This window comes from Eretmochelys imbricata, chromosome 6 (assembly GCF_965152235.1).
Source record: "Eretmochelys imbricata isolate rEreImb1 chromosome 6, rEreImb1.hap1, whole genome shotgun sequence".
Lineage (NCBI taxonomy): Eukaryota > Metazoa > Chordata > Testudines > Cheloniidae > Eretmochelys > Eretmochelys imbricata.
Genome location: NC_135577.1, coordinates 52,097,217 through 52,117,309, shown reverse-complemented (window position 1 = coordinate 52,117,309; position 20,093 = coordinate 52,097,217).

The window sequence follows — 20,093 nt, the reverse complement described above, 5'->3', positions numbered from 1 at the left end:
CATGGGGGGGACTCAGAATTTTTATCTTCACCAGGTACGCTTTAAATTAAGTTTCTCAAATAAATATTTCATTTAGATTTTGGGGGCAAAATTCATCCCAGGCATAACTTCATTAAAATCAGTGGAGTAAATACAAAGGGCCAGATTTTGGGCCTCTCTCAGATAGCGCCAGATTCTGATGCTCTCTTCACATCAAATAGGACCTTACAGCCCATGTAGTCCCACTGAAACTATTCAAGGAGAATGGTGTTATTTAACTTAAGGAAGAGCACCAGAATCTGTCCCCAAATGGTTATTGAACATTCTTTTTCAATATCGAGCAATTATATCTAATAGCGTGTTAAAATGTAATGGTGCTTAGCATGCGTCGGTTTATTAACTACGCTAAACTAAATGTATATTTAGGACACTTAATTTGAAGTGATAACTATTTTTTCTTCTCAAGTACGTCTTAGATTTGAGCCAATGAACTAAATCTTGAAGTCATTACCTGGTCAAATTTTGCATTGAAGTCAATGGGAATTTTGCCAGAGTTAGGACTGAGTGAAAAGTAAACCAGGACTTCAGGATTCAGTCCAATAAATTGAATCCCCATCTCTCTATTGTGAAGCAACAATTTGTATAAATGTCTTTGATGTCAGACAAGCAGTGATTCTAGTCCACATGGCATATGAATGAACAAGGCAGAGTTTTGTTGACACGGTATAACTAACTCATTCATCTGTAAGATGTAGAGGTGCAATAATAATTCTCTTAGGTTGTTTAAAAGGTGCTTGTTAAAAACCAGTGCGTGTAAAGACATAGGTGAAATTAATAATGTTTTACAGCAAAGCTGAGCCAGGTAGCTGTGGGAAACCCTGCCCACTGAACAAACCTTCTGTGATGTGAGTGTTTCTTAAAATGTTCTCTGAGCTGTCCAGCCTATGAGCTTATAATGAACCTACCTACAAGGTGAGATGGGAAATGACGCACATGTGCTTCTCTCTGTCCATGCACAGTGCAATGCTACCATGGACGTAAACAGGAACAACATGTGTGAATGTAGAGTTTAAACAATAATTCAGTCTGGTTTTGCTAATTTGTATTCGTGTTAGCTATTCCACTGAAGTCACTATGGGCCCCTGCCCTGCTTGTAAGGACTACTCACCTGTTTAATGGTTTGCAGAATCAAACCTATAGTCAACAAATTCACCATTCAAATATTTGTAGCTGTGCAGTATTTTCCTTGGGAATATTAGTGCTCTTTTGACATCCCCTTGCTGCCTCACTAAATGAAAAGTCCTAACGAATTTAATAGCTATTAAATTACTGTGAGTTCTATGGACATTATTCTGACAACCTAAAGAATTTAATAGAGAATTTAGTTCTTTTCTGTAGGTCTTTTGTACCATTCTATGGAATTCTGTTCCATCTTGTTCAACATATTTAATGGAAATTGTGGGTACGCAGAACTCAGGATCAGGGACCTAGTCTGGATTTGAGGAAGAGTTCACTTCCCTGATCCCCACAGAAAGGGATCAGTTGCCCAAGAGAAGCTCTAACACTCTCTAAAATGAACTCTATTTAACATTTGGGCTGTTGGCTCATCTCATAAGTCACTGAGAGCTAAGTAGCAATTGTATAGGGTGACCATATTTCCAAAAGACAAAACAGGACACCCCCAGCTGCTCACCTGAAGCCCCTTCCCCCTCACCACCACGTAAGGCTGTTCCCCATCATTGGTGCCCTCCGGGGGCCCCCTCAGGAAGCTGTTTGCTGGAACCCTGTGAGGAGGAGGGCTCACTCAGAAGGCTATTGCCCATGCTGGAACCTTGGTGCCCCCCCCATGCTGGAATGTTGTCTCCCCCCCAGCTCTGCCTTCCCGCCACAACCGGGGACTGGCATCTCTGCTCACCCTCTCTGCACCACACCCTGCTTTTTTTTTTTCTGGACAAAAACGGGCATTTGTCCCATTTGCTCGTGCCAACTGATCAAGTCATCAAGAGCAAACGGGATAAATGCCTCCTTTAAAAAAGTTAGGACAGCCAAGAGCTTAAAGGGCTTAAAAAAGGGCCTGTCCCAGCCAAAACGGGACATATGATCACCCTGCAATCGTACCAGACTAGAACATAGTGTTTGTTGTAGTGTTGAGCTTGGGTTCTCAAAGACTTTCATAGCCTGGCCCATATTTTAGAGAGGTGATCTCCTAAACCACTTCCACCCTATTCATAATAATCTAACTTTCCTGTGGCAGCTACACCAACTGCTTACAGAGAAAGGTAACATTAGGAAAGTGTTTAGTCTATTTTTAGCTGTCTTTTAAAGCAATATGATAGCTGAAAACAGGTAGGAGAGCCAGCACCATGTGACTAAGCCGCTCCACACAGTTACCTATTGAGAAACAGGGGTTCAGACATCCTTCCTTACACCTATGGAGTATCTGGCTTTGGCCAGATTTCCCTTTAAAAAGTGATTCTTCAGATGGGACTAGAGGAGGAGGAGGTGAAAATCTAGAGTAACTCTACCCACGTACAGAGAGCAAATTTGGGGCTTTAGTTTTGACTAAAAAAGCAGACTGTAGGACTTTTAAGACTTTATAGTTTGTTAGTTGCAGTAACTCAGGGAACTTTCAAAAGATAATTATCATGTTATTCTTCTACTTAGAAATGTGCTGCTTATGGGAAACAATTTGGCTATCTGCCAGGCTGAATTCTCCCATGTAATATTTAACATGTAGCTACTCTGGCACAGTACTGAATTTAACCATCAAAAAGCTTTCTTGGGGGGAAATGTAACTCATACTTGGCTTGTAGTTGGTAATTTGTTCATTCCACATGAGGCTGGGTTGCTGCGTAACTAAACAAACAAGACAAAAACCCAAGAAATGGCCACTCGAGCTAATGCAAGTTTCACATTTGAGTGGATAATGCTTGTCACTGTCACATCTTCCTTTACTCTCATTATTTTGCATGTGGCCTTCAGAATGTTTTCTTCCTTTACTCATTTCCCCATTGTTTGGATGACAAAACTCAAGGATGTGCACAGAATAAAGCAGCACATGCTTGGAGTTATTTCCATATGAACTGAAGTTCCCTTCTACAGTCATTTGCTTTGCTCTGCTCTTAGCTATTGCTCTGCTGCTTATAGAAGTAGGATATATATGTGCCCTCTAGAACACTGACATCATCAGTGGAACATGGGAAGCCTGGATACTGGTAAGCATCCTTAGGTTAAAATTTAGCAGCACGTGCTTTTCTGAATAGGACTGTATTTAAGCACCTGCTTGAGAACTTTGCTGAATGAGGGCCATGACTCTGTTAGGGTTTGTTCTGGTGCTAGTCTTCAAGGCCCAGTGCACATTATAGTTAACTTGGGGAAACAGTTTGCTTCTGAATGTGTTCCTTCTTCTGTACTCCTCCTCCAGAAAAACAAAGACTTCACCAGCACTTTGTATAAAACAAGTTTACACAGGTCTCATGCATTAAGATGCCCCTATATTTATGCCAATTAGACAGTATTACAGTAAGGGGGGCCCCTGTCATTGAGAACAGAGAGACTATTTTTGTTTCTTTGAAAACAGCCTGCAAGTTGCGGACCACTCTGAATTCCCTTTGGGAGTTGAGGATGTATGCTTCCTTCCAGAAGCACTTAGCACCTGGCAGCCTGTACAGAGCCTGATCAACCCAACTATATACATTAAAAACTCCTGTTAATTTTAAGATGGAGAAGGATTATTATTTTTCAGCCTGCACCATTCCAGAGAAGTTGCTATTAATACATTGTCTGTTCTTAGTGCTAGCTGGAGACTTTAGCCCTGGTCCTGCATTGTTGGAAAGCAGGTGGGGTTTCATCACTGATTTCAGTGGGAGCAGCATCAGAGCCTGTATTTCATGTTGAGGCCCATGCTGTCTTATTTGAAATGGTCTGTTTTCAGTTTCTGTACATATAGCAATCTCAGTCATTTATAATTATAAATACACCATCTTTCCTCCACTTGCAAAGACCAAAATATGGGCCACAACATCAGAGACAGAAGAAAATCAATGAATGCTGTAAGCTAAAATAATGAGGGATTAATTTGTTCATAAATAGGGCTATTGTGGGAGCTTGTTTTGGCAATGCTGGCAGGTAAGCAACAAACAATAATATGGATTCTGATTAAACTGATTGAATGGTCTGTGTTGTCACCTTTTGAAAGCTTTTTAAACTCTTGCAATATAGAAGAATCTAAGAAGGGTCAAGGTCCAACAGTGGACCCTCCCACCTCCTTCAGCCAATGGAAACATACTGTGCAATTCCTTCCGTCTGATCCCAGTGAATTATCTTTTCTTGGTTCTCTAGCTGACGATGCCTCCCCCATCCAAAAGGTCTCTGCCAATAAAGGGAAATAATTTCCCATCCCAGCAGTGAGTTTAAACCTCTGCATCTGAATTCAGACCACTCTCATTAAGCTTCTTCTCTGTTTATACCCCGACATATAGCTAGTGTCCATTTTTGTCTAGAATCCTCGTAAGCGGACTCTGCCAACACCTCTGGGAACACAGAATTCCAAACATTACGGGTTTTTAAAGATCTATGAGCAACAGAGAGTTCTGATTTGTTTTCCATCATCAATCCTTGGGTTGGTACTTTGATGGATGCTGATGTTTAGCAGAGCAAACTACTTGTCTTATCAATAGAAGCGGCAGCAAAACCCAACAGAGCTCAAATTAATTTACACTAGCAACTGCCTGTCTTTTCTTTGATTGCTGCTGAGCTGCTACAACAGGCATCATACAGCAGCATGAGGCTGGGAAAGCAAACCGTTTTCTGAAAACAGCATCAGTTGCCAGTCTACCCTCTGACTTCCACAGCCTCTTGTGAATGCCTTTAGAAAGGCTTTGAGCTTCAGTACCAGGCCTGAAAAACCCTATTATGAATATTTAAAAGTACATCTCCTTCTCATTAGATTAAGTCCCTTTTGTTCCATTTTTGTTGACTGCATTTGGTTTTACTCCAGGAAGCACAGAATAATAAATAAAGGCAACTTATAAAAATACACTGCAGTATTCTACTGTACTGAGCCAGAGGACTACAGCTGATCGTATTACTGTGAATTCTTGGCCCATTACTGTAATATTTGCCTTGTGGGTTATTGTCATAAGCATATAGCACATTGGGACAAATTCTTCTCTGGTGTAACTCTACTGAGCTGAATGGAGTTACACCAGGGAGCAATTCTGCTCCTGCTGCAGTAGCATGATTATTAATTTTTAGGCCATCTTGTGTTGACACTACTGCTACACATAGAATATATTTTGAAAAAACATAGGTTTGAGAGTGATCTTTTTCAGTCATGCTGATGATGTTGAAGAAAAGACTTTTATCTAGTTTTGTCTTGCAGAAGAGTGACGTACAGATTATAGCTACAGACATTACAAAAAGCAATTGTCCTGCACAGCAAGGTTGAGAAAGGGAAGGGAGGATAAGGAGGAGATGTGAAACGAATTTGCTGAACTTTGCCCTGAGATGGTGTTCCACAAGTGTTAAATTCTTGCTCAATATTCACTAGAAGCAATATTTTGTAACATACATTTTTCACTTCTCCAGTAATCTTCCATTTCCCCTACACACACACATGCAGGGACCAATCCTGCAGTTCTCAGGCAGACTCTGCCATCCTGGCATTACTTAGGCAAAACTTCCACTAAAGTCAATGGGAGCTGTTCCAGAGAGAGGACTGCAGAATTGGGTCCACACTAATAGTTACCCTTTGCTTCCCCTTATTTCTTCCTAGGCTCTTGTTTGGTATTGAATTGAAATCTGTTGCTGTAATGAGCCACAATGCTGCTAATTTTCACTAATGCCAAGGCACTGAGAACTTGTTTATCTGTGGAATGCGTGGGTTTAGTGACACAAGACTCTTTAGACCCAACCCCCAGCCTTTCTTCCTACCCAAGAGACATCTTCATCTGATAAGTTGAAACCTGGCAGTTCTCTGCTACCCACAGTTACAGTTCCTAATGGATACGGCAGTGATGCATTTAAAGCCATGGTCCTTTATAAACTCTGAACTCCATATGGTAACATTGTTTAAGCATACTGTTGAGGCACTACATAGGTTTTCTGCTAGTTAAAGATGCCACTCACCAATGTGCTAATGAAGGGTTTAGAGAGGCAGGGAGGTATAATATTATGACATCACCCAGCTTTTTGGTTTATTTCCCCAAATCACGTATTTGTCATTCTAGGTTCTTATACAGAGCGGTCACCTGCCGTTGTTGGAGTATTTAATGCTTCTAGTCTGATTTTCGTAACTAAAGACAGCAGAGTCTTCAATATTTTCAATAAATACTCTGAGACATACACCTTTAAGTAGAGAGGAAACTTACAAAATTGTGTTTCATAGATAGCATCACATAACCTAGATGGTCTAATTACTGCGTAGTGCTTTGTACATAAATAGGATACTTCATGGGGATTTTTGTATGATTCTTTTCTAGAGTTTTGGAAGACCATTTGCAAAGCATATTTACAAACAGATTTTGCAGTCAATACTATAGATTCAAGTATTTCCATTTTTGGCTTCATGTAGGCTTGTAACTTCTCATGAACTGCAGGTTGTCTTTCTTTCTTAAAGAATATTGCAACAAAAATCTATAGACTTCTTTCTTACCTATCCTGCTTTCTTTCTTAATGTATTCAGTTAATACTCTAGTGTGAACTGTAATTTATAGAATGCATGAGAAAAGAATTACACATGTAATTACACTTGTTAAATATGATATGCTCAAAACTGATACAGCCATTAATACAGATTTTATGGGTGGGTACCTATTCTCCAGAAACCAGAAAGAACTACAATGTAGATGGAACTAAATTACTTAGTATCTGTAATTTACAGACACACAAATATTTTCTTATAATATTTTATATATGACCATATAAGATAAGGGAAAAAATTCTTACAGGTGATCCATACCTTAGAGCAAAACCAGTTTTCTAACAACATTTTAGGATTAATATTTTTTTTTCTGTATTTTGTTTAATGAACTAAGAAAAGCAATTTAGTGATGAATTATAAGCAAAGCACAAAATGCAATTAGGAATTAAGAATTTCGAGGTGTCCTTAAATGCTGCAGTTCACTATGGAACACTGTATTATTATATCCTAAACAATCTTCTAGATTGACAATTTTACGGATTGCTCATCCCTTATGTGTGACATTTGGCATGGTTTTACCTGGGCCAAATCCTTAGTTGTTTCTCAGGGTCAGATCCTGAATAACTGATTTACCCACAACGCTTGGGTTGTGAGCTGGAGAGCTGCATGTGCAAGGAGTAAAGGATCAGCCACTCAGTCAGTCAATCTTACTCAGGCAAAACTTGTATGAGTTTGGCCTAGGTAAAGAATTCAGTATTTGGCCTCTTAGCTTTGCCTTCATGTAAATGGACCAATGACACAACAATGGGACCACTTTAATAGGGTAGCACTGTAGAAATACCTCCTGCCTTCTTAAACATTTATAAGAAAAACAAACCATATATTTTTGACCAGGACAAGTGGGATTTATTTTTCTTTTATAACAATCAATTCTTGGTAGGCAAATACCTGTTGGACTTAAGGTCATGAAATTAATGAAGCATATTTAATTAGTAAATAAAAATGAATACAGTCAATTGCTTAGTTAAAATCAACAATAAAAATTACATCAAGGAAAATTCCTTATGTGGTGAATCAACCACATGACCTACAATTCAAGACAAAAAAGAACATGGAATTGAAAATGCCACCTGTCCACAAAGCAGATACATTTTCAGAAATTTGTTGTAGGGCCCTGATAGTCTCCTGAGGTTTATGTGGGTAAAAGATATATATTTATGTATTGATGTGCCCTTATTTTTTAATCTCCTTATATTTTTAAATCAGTCATACCAGGTATTCTCTTAATTGGAGTTGAAGGTAGCGTAGTGTGTAGCTGAAGTATTAATAGCTGTCAAAGCATGGCATACTTATAAATACCAGTTTTTACTCATTGCTTAAGCATGATGATCAGTGCCTCTCCCCATTTTGCGTAGATAACATAGCTATCTATGTGTAATTTCAGTGAAATGGTGCATACAGTACAGGTAGCTGTATTTTCATGTAATTTAGTTTGTTGATGTACATTGAGATAAAGTAGAAAATTTGATCTCTGTTTTGAAAACCTCTTTTCTGGTTGTTTTTGGTTTGGTTGTCTGTGTTGTGTTTATTTTAGACATTTAACTGAATAATTTCCATAGCTTGATAACTGGCTTTGTATGTTTATGTATATAAACAACATGTCAATGCATATCTTGTTTTGATAATGGTCAAATCCTATACGCAGCCCACTCGTAGATATGTTGTGAGTTTTCAACTATCTAACTGGCATTGCATCTGAAATTCCCTGGCCCTCAGTGAAAGTGATTGCAGTATGGATATGCTGCACCGTGAATGCAATAGTTAATACATTATGAATTCATGTGCATGTGCATGATTCATTTAGTTTAGGAGTAGATGCTTCTTGTACACTTGACATGTTGGAATTGTAGCAACATAAGGTTAGTAAGTCACTGTGTAAATTAGCACAATGGTCAGAAGGAAAAATTAACTTTTACTCTCCCTCTCGGCACCATGTCTATCTTTGGCAATATGTGTAGCTTACAACAAGGAATCCATATTCACACAGCAGAGTTTCAGGATTCCTCTGACTCACTTTCAGTTACTCATTGACTGCAGACTCCAGTGAAGAAACTAAAGTCAGAAGACCATGACTAAGCCTGACATTTAGTCTTAAACAGAAGCACATGCTTGACTGCTTACTCTATTATGTGCCCTGGAATGCAAAGCATGAACCTTCATTTAATTTCCTCTGTAGAAACAATCTGCATAAGATTTATAGAACCATAAGTAAATGGATTGACTAATGCTGTTTCCATTATCAAATAAGGATATTAATAGATATTGAGAATTAAGCACAAAACCAAATGCATGTCAGTTATGCAAAAAAGACAAAAAATGGTCTTTGGTGTTCATTTATGCTTATTTGATTTGCAGAATTATACATCCATACAATGCATATAGGGCAAATATATAATGGCAGGGATATTGTAAAACCTGTGCTATAAGTCATGTCCATGAGCTTATAAGGAAGAAATCCTCATTTCTGGACTGAAAACTGAAAGTGTTATGAAGTGCAACTGATGCTCAGTGGATCTGAGACACCTCGGGAGAGATGCATCAAGCCAATTAGTTCCCGGAGACAATGGTCCTGATTCTCCTCACAATTGAAAATAACTCCATTAGAGTCAATGGAGTTAAACCAGGGTAAAACTGGGATGAGTTCAGAATCAGGCCCAACCAGTGGGGGATGTGTGGTTTCTTATGAGATGTATTATGTTTCCATTCAAACTGCATGTTCCACAGTACTCCATGTCTTCCCTGCTTACTTCTAGGCCTTACGTGCTTCCTCACGTGCTTCCTCTCAAGAGAGGCCCAGTCACTAGCTTGGCTCCTTCATGTAAAAAGAAACAAAACAAAAGAAGCTTGATCTTTTCCTTCGATTGTAAATGTTTATCTGGGACTTGAAGTGACGTATTGTACAGTATCTGTAGCACATTTTGTTTGAAGACTAATGGATGCAGATGATAAAATTTCTACTAACTCTGGGCTCCCCCTTTCTTTTATAGTGTAGTAGGAATGCCTAAGTAATTCAGAACTTCTCTTCCTTACAGTAATACTTTAGCCATTTGCTTTAAATGCTTTCTTACTGTGTGAACTGATTTCTGTAACTTTCATGTATAAAACAAACTGGACATTCTTTATATACTGGAAATAATCCGTGAATACAATATTTCACTAAGTGTTGTACCTTTTATGTATATATCTTCAATAAATGTTGATTCATAATTCTCATGGTTGATATTTGTATATAACGCACACCAATTCATTTGTTGAAACCACAGACTAAAGGATTCCTCCTTTCCACTAAAGAATACCAAACTGAATCTGAAGTACTCCAGTAATGCACAGAACAGATATAGCACAGTGGTAGTAGCAAGCTCCTCCCTGCCCTGCTAATGCATCTCATCCAGCTCTGGACTCGTCATCTTTATGGTTGAACTTCACTCTCCATGCCCATTTAATCCAATGCTTGGCCAACAAAGGGGTGTGGTTAAGATGCTAATGTTAATAGTGAAGGTGATTCTCATGATGTGGGCAGCTGTTTAGTAGGCGGTGGACTGAGATCAGCCACTACAAACAACCCCCAATTCAATTACAGTTTGCTAAATCTAGGAGGGCTCAGGAGCATTGAAAATCCTTGAGCAAAAAATAATGTGATTTTTATTCTTTTAATTGAATGTCTCTATACCACAGCCATGGAGCTATAGAAAGGCCTAAGACAAAATTGTCACCGGAGCTGTGATCGCTTGAAATGACGTGACTCCTTTAGAGTTGTTTCAGGGAGCATTCATGCAAGTGATATTTTGTTTGCACAAACGATTGACTGGTGGAAAGTTGTGTGCTCGTGCGAATGTGCTCACCTGGTGCCAGGAATCCTTTTGTGGCCTTCTTGCTGTGTGTTGCAGGGCACAGAAAAAAAGCCATGTGACTTGAGTGCTCAATCAATTTTTATTGCTAGTCACCTCTGCTAGCTGCTACTCCTTTACTGAACTATTTACCATTTCTTGGATATGAATTTGAATAAAATTGATTGATCTGATTGGCTTTCTATTCTAAACTGTAGAGGTTGGATCTGTATTTGTCTAAGCATCAGAAATATCAATCCAGAGCTGTATACTCCCAATATTTGTAGTACATAAATAGTAATTAACTGTAAAGAAACATGAGTGTTATTTTATTGATATCACACTGCAGAATGTGGAGTTATACCAAGATACACGCATGTCTTGGTGGGGGCGGGGAGGTTTGAAGCCCAGTGGCATATTTTATGTCCTATTTTCAATGTATATTTTTAAACTGAAATTCTAATTCTAGAGAAGCCTGAGAGTCCTGTTACAAAATAAAGGCGAACACTGAACACATGCAGTTGCTTTAGCAACCTGACCTCCTTCTGCTGTCTACTAAAAATTAAATCCTGCCTTTTTAGTTTTGCTGAAATAAGAGGTACCTTTGAACCTCTGGAGCTCTTTGCAGAGGAATCTGTTTAATATCTGACAGGTTTCAGAGTAGCAGCCATGTTAGTCTGTATTCACAAAAAGAAAAGGAGGACTTGTGGCACCTTAGAGACTAACCAATTTATTTGAGCATAAGCTTTCGTGAGCTACAGCTCACTTCATCCGATGCATTCAGTGAAGTGAGCTGTAGCTCACAAAAGCTTATGCTCAAATAAATTTGTTCGTCTCTGAGGTGCCACAAGTCATTCTGTTCTTTTTAATATCTGAGTTATAATTAGAAGATGACAATGGAATGACTCACTATCACAGGTGCTGCAGCTGCTAAGTGTGATGGGGAAGCTAAAATCTTTATAGTCAAAGTGGGAATAATGACAGGTTTCAGAGTAGCAGCCGTCTGTATCCGCAAAAAGAAAAGGAGGACTTGTGGCACCTTAGAGACGAACAAATTTATTTGAGCATAAAATTTGTTAGTCTCTAAGGTGCCACAAGTCCTCCTTTTCTTTTTGGGAATAATTACAGTTAGTTATATTATTTCTATCATATGAAATGATCAGTCCTTTAATCTGTGAGATTTAATAGCCTGCAGGCTGTGATCTTATTAACTCTTACAAAGCTACGAAGGGGGATACTGCTAAGGAAAACCCAGGGTATGGCAGAAAGTGGTGTTGGCAGTCAAATAGCTGGCATGCTTTCCTCTGAGTCAGTCATGATTCAATACCCCAATATGGTGACAAAGGGGATTTTTTGGACAAAACTTAAAACAGAAGTCCTGATTGCTCTGTCATTAAATATCTCCTGACAACACTTTTTACAAGAATTAAGGGTATCAAATCATTCTGCTCCCCTAAAATTCCTCTTGAGATTAGTTGGACTCAGGATTCTCCTTCACTTTCTGGCCTAATCTGGTGTGTTCGTGCACTTTTACACCCCTTTTATGCTCCAACCCAGAGATGGTTTCTCCATATTGGGACCTCACTTTGATAAGCTTGGACTATACTTGGGATCCTTTCGGATCAAAGGAACTGTAACAAGATCTACATTGATTACATTCCAAAGCTTTGTTATGTTAGAAGCATAGAAGAAAAAATATAGAAAGAACAGAGGACACGCCTAGCTAAGTGCTCCAGGTGAAAACTCACAGTTCCAACCCAGCCCCCAAAATCCCCAGTCTTAGAGGAGCATTCCTTTCCAACATGACTGATTGTTTATGGAGTGATTCCTTTCTTTATCAGGGAAACAGGTGAGTTAAGTATGAAGTAGAGTAAAAAAGGGTATCTTGTGGATCATTTACTAACAACAAAAGAGGGTTTTTTTAATCCCTTTTCCCCCAATCCCCTGAGGGCATGTAAGAAAATAATAGTGAAGAGGAGGTTCTCAGAAAAGAATGAGAATGTCATGCAATTCCCTGATCTTATGTACATCCTTTTACCATGCACTTTGCACTAGATGCTGTGTAAACAGGAGGAGAAGTCATCATCATACTGAAAGAAACTGGTGCACCCAAAGTTAATACACCTTTAGGAAAAATATTAAAACTGATGTGACCATGAGACCTGAGGCAGAATTAGTCAGCTATAATAGATCCAAGTGTAGTCACTCATACTGGCCTAGTAGTATTATTAATATTTATTTATAACAGCAGCCAAAGGCCCCAATCAGGGTTGAGGCCCCACTTCAGGAGCTGAAGTAATTCTGTTATGAAGTGGGACATCTGAGTTTAGGTGACAGTTTTGAGGGCTACCAGGAGTTGAGAGAATTATAGAGGCATTTGGCTTTGCCATTATGTGGAGAGAATGAAATTAAATGTCTCATCTGAATTAGAAGTAGTAGGGAGGAAACTAGACTATGTGCAAGTCTGCATCTTGTGGTTGTAGTTATCTTTGTAAGGCACTCAGGTATTGCAGTAATGCACGTGACATACATGTACAGACAGATAAAGTAGAACACTGAATTCTGCCCACAGGAAACTGTACTGACAAGCTCTGAAAGGAGCGATGCTCCAGCCCTCCTCCATCAAAGGGAAGATTGCTGATGAGGTTTAGGAGGAAAAGGAGAAGAGGAATATTAAAAAGGGTACATCTGTGAGATCCCTCTTCAAACTCCAAGAGGGTCTGAGAGGGCTACAGCTATCCTAAGGAAAACAATTAAACAAATATAGAAACTGATTTTGCTCTCATGATTTAAGTCTAGTCCAAGGGACAGAATTTGCATGTGATACTGTAGACAGGCGAGCATGTTTGCAAAAATTTCAACATCCTGGACTAGAACACAAAGCATTTCATAAATGAGGTATTATTCATACACCTAAATACAGTGTGTCCATTGTCATATATTTACCATCAATTTCCAGATGTGGCACTTTATCACTGGGATGATAGGCAGGTATGGCTATCTTCCAGGTATGATGGACCTAACCTGGGAATAACACTGTTTGGCTACTGACATCTCTGTGTATTGTAATACAGTATCTGTGAAGGTGATTTTACTGACTGTCCTGGATTTGGGAAGTGCATAAGGTAGCCATGTCTTGGTAAGCTTTTATCCTTTCACTTCTTGGTCACTAGCTCAAAAGCAGGTAAGGCCAGTTACTACTTCTGAAATGGAAAAGGGATCACACATACACTGCTCTCCTTGCCTGCCTACACCCTTCCATCCTCTGGAAAAACATCCGCTGTGATCTGACGGGAGGAGGCTGATGCTCAGGTGCACAAAGGGTAGAATATGGAGTGCCTTTAATAATGTTTAATGATGGCGGTAATGATTTTAAACTGTTGTGGTGTTGATTGCTGCAGGATTTGGGGCAGAGGGAAATTAAGGGCTGGCTTACTCAGGTCAAAACGTTCCCCTCAACCCTCAGCTATATTCAGCCAGAGGGAACACAAACCTAGTCCTTTAGGGCCAGATTTCAAAAGTATTTAGCTGTCTAAAGACACTGGCAGGCACCTGATGATTCAAAAGCACCTAAGCATGTTAAGCACCTGCATCATTGATGTTAGGTGCCTAACCTACTTAGGTCCTTCTGTAAATCCCAGTAAGTGCCTATCTCCCTATTTAGGCTTTTTAAATATCTTTGAAAATCTGGCTCATAATCCTTACTCATGGCCATAATTACTTGGTTGAGTAAGGACCTACTCCCATGAGTCAGGGCTGCAGGACTGGGCCTCACATGGCCTTTGTGAGTGATTTGAATTCTTTCATTCTCTCCTTTGTCATCTTACATTATTTCTCAAAGACAATATTCCTTGTGAGCGAGAAATGATTAATAGTCTCATGGGTGAAATTCACCCCTTTACAGAAGGCCACCACAAAAGAAGGCACTATAGTCTAGTGGACAGGGCATTTGACTAGGACTTGGGAGACTCCTAGTCAATTCTTGGCTTGGCCACTGGCCTGCTAGGTAACCTTGGGCAAGTCACTTCCCTCCCTATGCCTGTTTCTCCAGGTGTAAAATGGGGATAATGATACTTACCTCCTTTGTCAAGCACTTTGAAATCTAAAAATGAAAAGTGCTATATCAGAGCTAGGTGGTGTTACCATTATTAAATCCTATTTACACCCTATTTTCAGGACATAAGGGAAATTCTAACTGAAACATAGGCCTTGTATTGCCCTTCTGCACAAAGGTGAATTTAATCTCTTATGAACAAGTGATTTTTGACCTACTTTGCTGTTTATATCACTGGCTTTTAGAAAAATGAAACAGAATTCATTCACAACTTTTTGGAGCTAATGGAAGATGTGTTATTAGCAAACGAATCGCAAAAGAAAGAAGAAGAAAAGGAAAGAGGAGAAAAAGAAACAGACTTCTAGCTGCAAATTTCACTTTTTCCTCTGGTGAATAAGATGAGCCAATTCAGTCAAACAAAACCAGCTTTTTATTTTAATTAATAATTTGAGAACAGATCATTTATTATAAAAAACCATCCACATTTGCAAACTACAACAGACAAGTAAAGGTTTTGTACACAAAGCATCACTGCATGATTGAAGCCCAAACACTGAATCTCTTGTGGATCTGAAAAGGAAAACAAACCACCCCATTGCTCTAGAGTTTTGTGGTGAGGCTCTCATCATTTAGGGTTCTAATCCAGAGCACTTGCAAAAAAGAATTTTCTCTCCCACTCCCAGGATTTGTGGAATCATAGCAAATGTCTGTTGGGACCGTTTTGACTTGGGACACTGAAGGAAGCTAAGGCATGATGTAGAGGCTTGTTTCCACCCAAGGCAAGCACTGTCAACTTGGGGTTGGGGGTGGGGAAGAAACATTCCACAAACTGGGAGTGGAAACTTTTCACCCAGGATCCACAGTGAGGGCACTGACAGAAACTTGAAACAGCAGCCCTGAGCCAAGTGCTTTCTATTCCAGAGCTAAGTGCTTTCTGTTTGTCCAGAGGTGGACAAAAGCTGTAAATACAGCCCCAGGTTTAAAGGTTTGAACAGGAGTAAAAAGTATTCAGTTCAGCCCTGGCTGCTCTGGGTAGAAAGAAGGCATGAAGCCTGCGTTCACTGTCCTGCTTGCAGAGAAAATGGGGTCACTGAAAATGATCTAAGTGTTTTCTAGGTTAAGCCAGTGAAGGAAAACAAAGCACCAAGAAAACCGTGTGAGAAAATAATGCCAATGGCTCCAATTAAACCAACAAATGCAAGAAAATTCAGCTGAAACTCTATCCTTAACCCAACTTGCTTGTGCTCTGGTATGTATGGAAGTTGGAACCTACTACTAAACTGGTGTCCTGGAGAGAGATTCTAAGAGGAGCAGCACAGAATTCACAACCCAGGGGGAAGTGAAGCTAAGATGGCTTAAAGTGAACTTCGCACCATCCTGGTCCTGAGCTGCTCTGAGGGCTGGAGGGGCCCCCCCAAACATAATTTAGCCCTAGAGGCCTGTCTAACTTTTGGCACCCTCCCATGTCTGCAATCTGTACTCCCAATACACCTCTCCTGCCTCCAAACCCACTCCACTATGCTCCCTATGCCAGGACTTACAAGAGGGCCACCCGTGGGCAGCCTTACGGCTGTCTGTCTCAGTTTCTGCACCAGACAAATTCTTCCTAGACAGAACCAGGGCTTTTAGGTCCCCTTTACAACACACTGGCCCTTTACTTGGTATAAAGGAACCAGAGCTAGAACCAGGCTCTCATTTCTGGTGTATAGAGAGTGAATAAATGATAATAGATCAATTTTATCAAGTTGTTATTCCATGGTCCATTATTTCAGCATGAACTCTGAACATGCCTGGTATTGTAATCTTATTTTACCTTAGACCCTTAAAGCTACACAGGGCAGGGGAGCTTAGTTCCTTCTTTAAGGCAGCGTTAGCGATAGGTGAACCAAGTAAGGAAGAAATTAGATGCCTCATTCCATCCCCAGTTCATACACACCTGTCCAGTTCCACAACTAAGCTCAATGTGAACTATTTTTTTCAGAATCTGCTTAAATCTCTTCACTTAAAGCTAAGCAAATGTTTACATACCTTCCTGAATCAAGGCCTAAACGAGATCAGAATTTGGCCTTTTTACTGGAAGAAATAATACATTTTATTTTGAGCAATCCAAAAGAAACAAACTGCTAAAATACGTACAAAAATATATATGGTTTTTAACTTCACAATTCTATCTTAAAATTGCTAAAACATTATTTTCCTCTCAAAAGCTTGTGGGGGAATAAGCAGAACTTCTAATTGTCTCTGGATTTCTTTTCAGCAAGTTTCTGTCCAGAACAAATTTTTATGGTTGAGCTAGAAATAGGGATTAGTGAACATTATGGAGGGTAGTTTTGTGAAATTTTTAAACAGTTGTACTGAGCTTTACAAGGTACTCAAAACCTATTTTAATTCACAAGTCTTATTTCCCTGAAAGTTAAAATACATGCTGTTTTCCAGAGATGCTGCAATTATTTGAAACTATTTGTTTCCTAGGTAGAGGAAAGCCTGTGCTATGTATAAGGAATAGAGGAACTTTCCAAAAATATATTCTGTCACAATGAGGTTCCTATATATGGCATTAAAACTATGTCTACTTTTTATGAGAATTTTTTTTCATTCCCCTCTTCGTTCATTACGTCAGTCTCTCTGCCTTTGGTTTTCATTCTGCTCTCTCGTCAATTTTTCACTTTCATTTTATCATTGGATTTTCTTCTCTGTTCCTTTTTTCCTAAGCAGAACTCAGTGATTTTTAAGTCAAACTTTCAAACCTCCATATTCCAGTGGGTTCAAAATTAGATAAAAGGGATTCACTTGTCCACAGAAAATTTGAAAAGAGGGGAAAAGGTTAGAATATAAAATGGTGACTTCCCTTTAAGCAGTGCAAATACCACTGGTTAGACATTCTCCAGGTCACCATGGAACACACGCTGACTGTAAGGGCAAAAGTAGAACTTCATTGACTTCAGTTGCCTTTCCCCTTGAAAAAACAATCAGCATTCTTGAGGACAGAAGGCCACCTCTGACTGAGGACACTTTTGATAAAAAGCAACTTTTTATCATCACTACTTTCCAAAAATCGCAGTACCGGAAAATATTCAATATTCACAGCTGACTTGAAAGCGAGCAATGTACCTGCATACAAAAGTGGATTTTCATTCCATGTTAACTGGTAAAATCCATAATTCCTCCATGAAAAGGGAAAAACCAACAACCACAAACCTGCTTAGCCTGCGTAATCTTTAAAAACATAATAATAGGTGCCAATAGGACAGTTCCAGAAGCCTCATGTTAAGCACTGGGAAAGTACATCTTTAACAATAGCTTTAAATAGAGATAATGAAGACAAAAGTATAATCTGAACCATATTTAACGGGCATCATTGTTCCTCTTTGCCAAATTCACACTCTGGTTTTCTTTACTTTCAGTAGGGAAAGCAGTTCTTAACAGCAGACATGTGCACTGGGTATGTACTACTTGCCACCTGGCATAGTAATAACTAGATGAGCTGTGAGTGGGAGAGATCTCACATTCAGCTTACAGACAGTGGGAGGAAAGCTCATTGGGAAAGATCAGTTCAGGTTTTTTTGCCTAGAATTACAGCATGTTCAAATGTCAGATGCTAAGTACCAGTTCTGGGGAAGGGACTTTCCTAGTGAGTAACACAGAGATTTCACTCTCACTGCACCCCTTCTCTTAACTCTCTCACAAACTTCTTGCTGCCTAAAGCATTCTCTCTCCCATCCTCATCATGTTAAGCTCTGTTCCCCAAAACACCTTACTCCATTAAAGTGAATGGGAGACTTGTCACTGACTTCAATGGAGGCATGATTTCACCCCGGGCAACTTCAGGTTTCAACATCTTCTTCCCTACATCAGAAAGCTAATCAATATCCAGATCTATCTCCTGTGTCTATATTTAGATAAATATAAAGTATCAAATCTAATTCAATCTAATCGCCTTCAACTAGAGTAGTAGGAGCGATGAGTAGCTTACTAAGATGAAGTAAAAGCTTTTGGCTGCAATATTGAATAACTTCCTCCAAGAAGCCAATCTAAATCAAAATAGTCCCCACAACCGCTGGCTCAATTAAGTTCTTTGAGGCTGTCTACACTATGGGGGAAAGACGATCTAAGCTACGCAATTTGAGTTATGTTAGTAGAGTAACTCAAGTCGACAAAGCTTTAGATACCGCTGGGTCCACACTACACTATGTCGACGGGAGAGCATCCCCTTACTCTTCTTCTTCCAATGGAGTACTGGCATCAATGGGAGAGCGATCTGTGGTCGATTTAACAGGTCTTCACTACGAACACCACAGCATTGATCCCCGGTAAGTGTAGACAAGTCCTAAGTCTCCTGGGTCCAACAGCTAATTCTGAGAGGGAAATAGGTACTTTCCTGGAGCCATAGAAAGGATAATTAGGCACTCCCCTAACCAAGGGGCAAGACTCTGTCTTGCACAGCTCCATTACTCTCTAGTAATCAGGTCCCTGGTAATGATCTCCTTGGAAGTCTCCATCAGCATGCTAAATCCTTCCAAACTACTTAATACAGGGGTAGGTTCGTGTTACTGTCAAATTACACACACAGAACATCCCTGAGATGCCAGAAAAAACCATAGAAATATCATACTGGAATTCCAATTCCCACTGACTTTGTGGAAAATATTAAAACACTCTCTTGCCATAAAGCTTTTTAACATAATGTAACTCTTCTCACTTCTCTGCTTCAATAAACCATTCTTTATAAATCATCCAGAAAACAGGGGTGAAGTCATTGATCAGAAAAAGAGAGATTACAGCCACGTCTCACTCTTAATACACTCGGTGCTTTAGATATTTCCATGTAAATTCAAGTATTGGCTATATTTCTTATTTTCAGCATTGTCTGAGGTAATTTAACACCATATGCTGCTTACAAGGCTGCCCTACCCTTGCTTTTTCTGAGTTAAACCTGTCCCACTGGAAAATTAAGTAGAGTCAGCAAAAAATATCAGGTCCATGCACACACCAAATCTGTCTAAGTTAGTGGAATTTCACTGGTGAGACAAAGATGTAAGGGCTTGATTCCATTAGGTGCTGAGCCCCCTCAATTGCCACTGACTTCAATGGGAGGTCAGTATCTTACAGGATTCAGCTCTAGGTGAGATGAGAATTAGACTCATCATCCAATTTCTAGAGAAGCCAAACCACCCATTTCAAACTGCCAAGCTGACTTTTTTCCCCCAGACGAATGAATGCTTGGAAACCGCACACACAATGTTAGTAAAGCATGCAAGAGTACAGGGAGTTTCTGCTGGGTGTAGCCTAGTGTTTACAACCAGGTAAATAGATCTGTGGCTCATTGGGACAAAGCAAAAAACAAAAAAAAACCCTAGCTAATAATAATACCAGTCTTATCTTTTCCCTTAATTTAGAATTAAATTTATTTTTGGAAGCTCAATTTACAATTTACTTTTCCCCCCAGGTTTCTGGATACAATTTAGAGATGATTCTTTCTTCCTTCTAATTAATCTGTTAATAAATATACAAATATACCAAGGGTGCTCTG